The 9,968-nt window shown below is 31.5% G+C and overlaps 1 protein-coding gene across 1 annotated transcript in view; it reads right to left on the bottom strand.

Moving 5' to 3' along the window:
• Nucleotides 1-9,673, bottom strand: part of LOC130893685 (serine proteinase stubble-like) — a 115,604-nt gene extending 105,931 nt beyond the window's left edge. The window contains exon 1 of the mRNA XM_057799981.1: nt 9,436-9,673. The gene's annotated coding sequence lies outside the window, so the exon portion shown is untranslated. The remainder of the gene's footprint in view (nt 1-9,435) is intronic.
• Between the last annotated feature and the right edge of the window lie 295 nt (nt 9,674-9,968).

The following is a 9,968-nucleotide window of genomic DNA, read 5'->3' on the forward strand; positions in this document are numbered from 1 at the left end:
AAATCATTTCACATATTTTTTAACGGCACATTTTTTTGGTGGCACATAACGTAACACGACAACACAGCAAGTACAAAAAGCCCAATCAACGCTGGTTCCAAATGAATCTTGCAAGATTTACAGTGCCGTAGTTAACAAACTGAAAATATTTAATTGTTAGTGATATATGGGGATGAAACGAGAAGTATATGGGGCAACAAAGGAAATTCTGGAAAAACATATATTTATTTTTCAATGTACTCTCCTTTCAATTCCATAAACATTTCCCAGAGATGTTCTATAAGTTCATGGTCATATTTTAAAGTCTAGGAAAAGAAAATAGTCCGAATGATCTAAATTTGGTTAATAGGATGCTTGATGCAAGATAGTCAATGGAAATTATCCCAGGCGCGTCCCAAAAAACCGACGCCATTACCTTTCCTGCAAATGGAACGGTATTTGCCTTCTTTGGAGCCGGTCTCCCATTTCAAGTCATTATTTTCAATGTTCTTTTGTTTTAAATGTGAAGTGATGGACCTACGATATACCACACTTTTTGAAATACCTACTATATTTTCTAGCTCGCACACTTTCACTCGACGATTATCCAGTACTGCTTTGTGGATTTTTCCCACCATTTCTGGAGTCGTCACCTCATTTGGTCAACGGATAGTACCACATAACGATATTATCAAATTCACTGAAAACCTCAACTATTGATAGTTGCCAGATAAATACTAAACAACGTGGCGACTTCAAACTTGAAATATATGCTGTATAGATACTGTGATTTTCAAGCAGCTACCGCCGTCTCTACATCAGGCTAGGTACTTCTGGAACCATCCTTGTAAAGGAATTTGATTACATGATAGCATATGTCTTCTGACGGTTAGAATTCAATAGTTGCATCCTACGTATTTTAGATCTTTTCTTCCAAAATTTGATTCAAGTTTACTACCACGTATTTCCAATATTGTGAGACCCAGCAATGTCCCAATTTTTCTCATTCTACATCTAACATTTTGTAATGTGAAAACATATGATTTTTCAGGCAGCAACTGCTCTGGTACGAATATGTGATGAGAATGGAGCCAGAAGAGATGGTCTAAGAAAGCATTGTTGATAGATAGAAAAGTGTAACACCCGAAATGCAGGATGCTTCAAAGAAAGCTTTAAGACCCCCGCTGTATAAGTTTATGATTTTTCAAATATGCGAATATTTTTTATCAATATTCGAATAAGTTTGGTCCGTATATATAACATATAATGTAATCACTTCTTTGGTTACATTTGTGTACTTAGTTTTTAGCTCCTTCTGTTCTCCTTGTCCAATTTTCAAGCGCGTATCGCGCAGTATGTCGAATGGTTCTTCTTAGTCTGCATAATAGATGATAACACTATTATATCCTGTTACTGGCACGATAAGTTTTTCTATGTCGTTATTTTCGTCATATGTTCGCAGTCGACGATAATCATCACTTTGATTTTTCTTCACTTTGTTTTCTTTTCACTTTGTTTTTCCTGCTTTAATTTAGGCTGCTTTGCGTCTTCTACAAAAGTCCAGTATTTACAATAGAGAATCTTGTTTTAATATGTGCTGACATATTATGTACTGACATCGCTCTGCATATGAGTTCACTTAGAAGTAGACATGGGGCGGCAGCATATGAAAAAACGATACGGAATACTATAAAATAGTACAGGCAAATTAGGCGATTTTGCGATAAAACCTTAAATAAAATTGAGCGGTTTTGATTTTCTAGGTACTGGGACGTTTTGAGATACTGAATAAGTTTAGTAACTTTTAACAAAAACGCAAATAACTCGAAAACTATGAAGAATTCGAAAAATATAGAATACAAATCTCAAAATTTTCACTCTAATATGAGTTTTTGCACTCCAAATATTTTTAATCGTGAATAACTCGAAAACTACGAGGAATTCGAGAAGAAGTTTTAGAACAAAAAATATACAGCATAATATTCTCTACAGATTGGTTTTCAAGCATTTTTCCTAACCTCAAAATTTTCACCTCAAAATGGGTTCATGTACTCAAAAACATTTTGAATTGTGGATAACTCAAAAACTAAGTGGATTTCGACACAAACTGCCGGGACAAACAATGTGGAGTACAACATTTTTTTCTAACCTCAAAATTTTCATTATAAAATAAGTTAGAATACTTAAAAATATTTTGAATCGCGAATACCTCGAAAACTACATGTGCCAAGACTGTGAATATTGGAATAATAATCAAACGAGAACGAAGATAGTGTTCGCGTTTTTTGAAAGTTGCCAATACACCTCTTCATCTCGTCGAAAATTATGCTAACTTACCCAAGTAGAAAATACAAATCTTATCCGTCATGATAAATTTTGATTTCTTGAAAACTAGGTAGTTTTCCAAAAGTTGGAGCAGTGCCCATGTGCACCTGGAATGTAAATTGGCTGGAATTCGCACTGGCGAAAATTCACGAGCAGATACTTCGGCTTTAAAGGAGATTTACTCAGAAATAGTGGTTCCAACGAAAAAATTACTGGAGACCTTTTTTGTAGAAAATTTTGTGTTCTACATTCTTATCCGAGAAGTTTTTTTTTCGAATTCCTCTTAGTTTTAGAATTATTCGCATTTCATAACTTTTTTAGAAACAAATTTCGAAAACCCGTTTCCGTGATTTTGATGAGGGTGCTAGGTTTATTCATTAACCGAAAATCTCTAAGAATATAGAAAATCAGAGGCGCCCAATTTAATTTCCGGTTAAATCCCATTCTACCTGAACTCAAAAAACGATACAGAATACGAGGAAAACAGCATTCACCCCACAGTGAAATTGCTGTAGAAGAATCGAGAAGCAGCAGTCAAATGTTATCTCGCGGGAAATGCAGGTGTGTCGCCTACCGGGCATTCTTAAACGTGAAATTATTAATCCCAAATTAATATTTACAAAATATTGAATAGAAAATAAGCAAAAATTAATGAACTTCATTTGAATCGTTCTTTATTCATCAATGAACGTTGACTGATTTTACTGTATATTTTTTTAATAATAATAATTCATCCGTTCCTCAGTAAATCATAATTGTAGAGAAACCACGCTACTGGTCTGACATTTCGTACATTCAAAACAATATCATTTGCTTCATCATTTCCTCCCACAACGAAATATTGCGTCTGATAAATTGATTCGTTTGAAAAACTGCCAAGTATAAATGAAATGTTACGTTCGAAAAGATTGTTATATATTTATTTACCAGTTAGATGTTTGTTTTTCAAAACTATTATGCTAACTCATCAAACAGCAGGCGCGATAGCGAGATTAGATGTAGTGGTCGTTGACCGAAGGTGACTACTGAAATTCATAATTGATTTGGTTACATGATAAACAATCAACAGAGTTGAAAATAATTTGTTATTAATAAAAGAACTCAGAGTCATGCTAGAGATAAAATCATTATCTGATCATAATTTGAATCGAAGTAATATTTAAATCTTCATCAAAATACTGATAATACAGTTTTATGTGTGGAACCCCTCAATTATCTCGGAAATGCCTTGTATGATTATTTATAAATTTTTGTGTACAACGGTCTTGGGATACGGCCAGTATTATTACATTGTTGCCAGATCTTTCCTTTTCCTGTATATTTTTCGCTACAATAACAAATTTGATGTTTCAATAGATAATTATGTGAAAAAAGTGTGACAATAAAAGTTGTAGATCTTTTTTTTACCTACAACTTTGCTTTTCGACGTTTTTCCATAGGATTATTCTATTTTTATCATCTCCTTTTCGATAAGTTTCATCTTACTATTATTTTTATTTTCATCATTTTTAGAGGCTTCACTCTTGTCTATTGTCTTTATATATAATTTGTTACAAGAAATAACTTTCTTTATAAAATATATGATTAAATCAGTATCTTTATCAACGCAATTGTTCACTTTTGCTGATAATCTTACGAGAATACTTCCACGTACTTATATTTTATTTATTTCTTCTTTTCCTTTACATGATCACGTTTTATAAGTAACATTGAATAAATTTGAATATCTAATTATTCATTCATCACTTAAATTGATGTTTTCAACTATTTAAAGTTGTTAACAAAAATTACATTATGCATTTAAATTTAATCAAATTCATAAATGTTTCCCATTAACTACGTAATTTATTGTAGTTTATCATTTTTCTTTGATAACATTTTACAGCGTTTACATAAATTATTGAAAAGAGTGTAGATAGTTTTTTTCAATTCAATGAATATTCCAAACCAGGGTGATTAATGAATGTGAATATATTACAGAGAGAATCTTCCAATACAAGATGAATCTTGAGGAGTTTTACATACTTTTACCATACGTATCCTAAGTCGTCAACAGACGAAAATTTCCTAATTTTGATTTTTGAGCCAAAATGAAACAATCTCCACCTACAAAGCTTACGGCTTTCAAGGTGGACGGTGTCATTTTCCGTTTGGTGACAGTTTGTCATCGAAATAAGGAAGATTGAGCATTTTTTTTTTGACTAAACCGTCACTTTTTGTTTAGTGACGGTTTTGACTTAAAATTTAACACCTTCGACATTTTTTTGCTGTCTCCACACAATTCTTTTATTTAAATATAAATATTATTGTTAATGATTTTACAATATTCACTATAGTATACATTGATATTATCTTTTCAGTTGTTAATTTCTTTATTGGTCTAGAGGCAAAGAGAGGAGAGGCTGCTTGCCATCGCAAACGAACGTGGTGGTAGATTTACCAGAAGTATATCGATTTTATTATTATTTAATATGGTTTTAGAAGTGATTATCCAAAAATATAGATTAAAAAGCGATAGGACAATCTTCAATAACGAATGCGAATATCTACCTTTCGCAGATGACGTAGCGATGATAGCAAAATCCAAGAAGCACTTAAAGGAAATTGGAAGAGGAAGCTAAAAATTTCGGAATAGAAATAAATCAAGAGAAGACAAAATATATGATCATGAGAGATACAAAGAGAGAAACAGAAGATTACTTGTCCTTTAGTACAACCAGACACAAAGAGTACAATTTTGAAAGAGTTTCCAACTTTGTGTATCTAGGAGTAGTAATAGAAGACAAGAGAGTAGAAGAATTAGAACTGAAAGCCAGAATAACTAAAATAACACAAAAATTTGGAAGTATTAGATCACTGGTAAAGTCAAAATACGTGTCCAGAAAAACAAAAATAAGAATATATAAAACGGTAGTAGGACCCACCGAATCATATGCATGTAATACATGGATATTGAAAAGGCAGATGAACTCCTGTTGGAAAGATGGGAGAGGAAGATAGTACGAGGAATCTACTACTACTACTACTACTTCTGTGTGTACTACGAGGAGTGGGATGTGAGTGAGATGGTTGAGACATGTTGAGAGACTACATAGAGATCGGGTGTCAAAATTAGTTCTGCAAATAAGACCAATAGGGAAAAAGAGAAGGGGGCGACCAAGAAAGAGACGGTATGGCTATCTAATGGAAGACCTAAAAATTGATAATGTTTAGAGTTGGATAGAAAAAGCTGCGAACAGGAAGGAATAGAGAAATATTATGTGGAATATGCAAAATAGAGGATATTAATAAGGTTTTAAGGACGATTCCAGAAAAATCTCCCGTTTTATTCAGTGATTCGTTAGAAGTTCACAGTTCATGTGTTCCAGATATTGTAGACAATGGACAAGGTAGAAGAAAATCCCCATGCTATTTGAGAATTTCGTTCCCAGTTAAGGTTTTGTATTAATTTGTGGATTGGTAATTGGCTAATAAAAACGTTGTTATCCAATGAGTGTATTTTTAGCATAATTAGGCATCCCCCAACTGTTTACTGGTAGTGAGACAACATCTAAATGATGTGGAAAGGACTTAAAGGCTCTATTCGTGTTCTTCAAGATACCCTGATTCCAATTCCGTTGATTACCGTATATGGGGATGATTGAAGCGACTAGTTTATACAGAGGATATATTTAACCGACAACAATTAATTGATAGGATGATAATACTATTAGAAACGATCCCCAGAGTAATCAATACGGCAATTAATAATTCAGCAGGAAAAATATGCAAAGGATACTGGATTCAATTTCGAGAATGTGATTAATTTTAGTTATTGTTTTTGATAGAACATTATGATTGTCCCATTTTTTATAAAATATGGTAGTTCAGTTATTCGTTATATATATAAAACATATATATAAATATATATATATATATATATATATATATATATATATATATTTAACATAATTGATTTAATTTGTACAAAGCCGGTTCTGGTATTTATAATACCTGTCGAATACTTGATAGTAGTGTATTGCATCATAGAAAAAGTTGAAAAATCAAATGAGTTATGTAAAAACTGTACCCAATTGAAATATATGATCAATATCACAAATTACCCTGTAAACTAATGAAGAAAATGAGAATCTCTCAGGGCATGTGCAAATATATTTTCCTGTAGATATATAAATATATTTTCATGTAGATGTCAGCACTTATCGATATAAGCTGGAAAATATATTTGCACATGCGCTGAGAGATTTTCACTTTCTTCATTAGTTTACAGGGTCTACTAATTTCTTAGTTCCTAGATCTTATAATAATTTTATGTTTATCTGAAATGAAGATAACTTAGAAACCTATCTATGTATACGGGGTACTCCGGGATTCCATGCAAAAAAATCGGAAATTAGTAGATGAATTAAAAATACTGTTGTGAAATAAAAAAATATTCATTTACTACCAATTGTTTTTGAGTTATATATGTCCATGTAGTATGTGATTTTAATATAGTGAAAATGTATTTTTCAATCGATTTTTCATCAAAAAGATACTCTTTGTTCAACTTGATCAAATTTATGGCTTAGAAGATATGTAGAGTTTTAGATCGTTGTACATGTCAAGAAAACCGCCATAAAGAGACACTCTGAAGAAAATTATCATAAATTGCAATTATTCATTGAATACTTTTTTTATTGAATTGAATACTGTCGAACATCGTGTTACTTACATAAAGAAAAAATTGGAATGTCGTAAAATTTAGTTGGTTAACCTACAACTTATCAAATAAAAACAAAAAGATCTATAATGAATATTAAAAGTGGGCACTTCCGGAGTCTACGGAGGATCTCTATCTCTAAATTTGGAAAAGAATTCCAAGATTCTGCCTTATAGCGTCACAATGGAAGTTTATTCTATCATTCGTTTCGTTCCTTAAGGAACATGGTTTAGAAATCATTTTGGAAAAGTTCCAAGTTTGCTTGATATTCAGGTGATTATAAAAAAATTATTATCCACTATTCCTGTCCACACTTAAGCATAGAATCGATGTTGATTCTATGTTCAAATTGTACCGTAATTAATGAAGCCGTCTCGTGTGACACTAGCTTCATCAGTAAACAATACTTTTCCAAAACAAGAAATGTTTAAATGGGTTTTAATACCTCCTGTAAGTATTTTCCTTGGCTTATACAACGATCTAAAAATCTACAAATCTAAACAATTAATTTCATTGAGTTAACACAGTCGAATCTCATAGTGATATTTCTTTTTTGCTCTGATTTGGATTTTATATATGGAATATTTACACTCATTATTGAATTACCCTATATACAAAGATTTCGAGAAGATATATCATTCTACATATATTGTGAAACCTTTGAAATTTTCAATATTCGTTTCTCAAGTATTTCAATTCAGTAGTTAATTATAATTTTTTCACACACTTTCACACTTTGTGATGATCACGTTCATGTTTACAAAACGCATAGTAAATAAACTAAGTCGTTATTGACCTTAATTACTGTTTGAAATAAAAATTATCGACGGAATCGATTGTTCCTGCAAAAATCCGTGGAAACTGAATTTAAAAAATTGAATATATATTTTCAGAAAATGTAATTGTCCTAATGTGACTTATTACGGTCCAGTTTGAGCCCCCTTCGGTTTAACCCGGTAGAATATTCCTGGTAGTTAATAAAAGAAGTCCAACTACTTTTAATCATCATTCAATCACTGTCACCAAAAATGTTCAATGTTTAGTTGTTTGGTAAAATATTTTTGTTTATAAAAAGTTCAAAATGTATAAGAACAATTCGAGCTTGTCTACATCAATGTAAAAAGTTCTATAAATCCCATAGTAAATCGTCAAGTTTTCTAAGATTATTTTCTTCCTTTCGATTTGGTAAATATGTTGTGAGAAAACATATGGGGACAGAACTAAAAAAGTCAATAAGCAAGATGATTCGAATAAATCCCATTATTCTTAGACAGTACAACGTGTAATTTGAGAAATTTGAAACGGAAACCGCGAAATTGATAAAGGTATAGAAATGTCAAATTTGAGCCGCTTTAAAAATGCTCTAGTTACCTCGGCAGAAATTGAAATGGGCTTTTCAAATAATAAAAACATTGTTAGATGGAAGGTGAATTGGAATTTCTGGAACCGTGATATTCATACTGAACACACTGTTTACACTATCACTACACTAACACTGATATATCTGAAGGTAAACTGTTTACCTTCAGTCTCTGAAGACGATAACTTGGTTATCGAAACGCGCGTCAGACAGTGTATTCCTGAGTGTTGGAGTTGGAAGACTACTGTATTTAATTATAATTCTTGTGTTTATTTTTAGTGCATACAATATATGACCATATTTTATCAAAAGTTTTCGCATATAAATTTGCTGTTTAGTGATAATGAACTTGACTTTTTTGAGTAGAAAACGTTTCAGGAGTTAAAGCAAATATTTTTTCTCCATTTATAAGAATTAAAATCTCAGTAATAATTCTTTCTAAAGAGAATATTTGTTTTAAAAAAATTGTACATAGATAAAACTATTGGAAAAATACCACTGCGTATATTGTTATACGATATTAGTTCTTGAAAGAAAGTTTGTTTAGAGGGTTTTGAAGTTTTCTTTAAAATTAGTTATTTGTATAGAGAATACATAATACAATTTTCAAACTACTCAAAAGATACTTTGAATAATTAATTAATTAAAAATATTTAAAAAAAAATTCCATAAGATTATTATATTATATTGAAACATAAAAAAAACTTACTTATTAAGAGTGTTAAATTTCGTAAATTTTCTATTTAAAATAATGTAAATATTGATAATTTGATGATTCGTCATAACTTGTCTTCACCTCACATTTTAAAATCTGATATTGTTTTTATTTTGGCACATAATACAACGGTTGAAAAAAATTGTATTTCATCGTGTATTTATCTCTGGAATAATCATTAGCAGCGCAGTATTATCAGAATTATTTTCAATCTTTCCGGAAATTAATTAGAAATATTAAAAATGATTCCCATCTCATCGATCAATATGAAAATTCACACCATACCTAATTGAGTTTAAAAAATGTTGTTGCATTACTTTTCCCAAATTTCAATAAATAATTCCATAAACTTACTTTTATAAAGTCTGAAAATATAATTACAGCAACAACATAAATTTCCTTAAAACCACAATCTCTCACACTAATAATTAAAATAGTCTGAAACCGAACGCGATATGAAAAGGATCCAAAAACCGCTCGATGGACTCCAGTAGACGGTGCGCCGCTAACTTAACTTCTTTTTCTCTCATGTGTTTTACAACCGACAATCGACTACTGACTAACTGGTATATTTGAAGCAGTGCCGCTTACGATGATGAGAGAATGGCACAGATCGGTTGCAGGAGACTGGTCTTGGTCGATTCTATTCGAGGCATCACCACCGCCATCGCTAGACAACTGGGTCAATGGAAAAACTCTCTCTCTAGGTGATTCCAGACACCCTTGACTGGTGTGTATGTGCCGTATGACTCGTTTTTGCTTCCGATTTCTTTCCTCCATAGTCAAGGTCGTTTCTATAAATTCATCACCCTTAATTTACTTATTAAAACTAAAAGTTTCAATTGAAGTCTCTGGGTCTGAAGTCTATATTTTCAAGTATAATATTA

The sequence above is a fragment of the Diorhabda carinulata genome, chromosome 5, assembly GCF_026250575.1.
Source record: "Diorhabda carinulata isolate Delta chromosome 5, icDioCari1.1, whole genome shotgun sequence".
Classification (NCBI taxonomy): Eukaryota; Metazoa; Arthropoda; class Insecta; order Coleoptera; family Chrysomelidae; genus Diorhabda; species Diorhabda carinulata.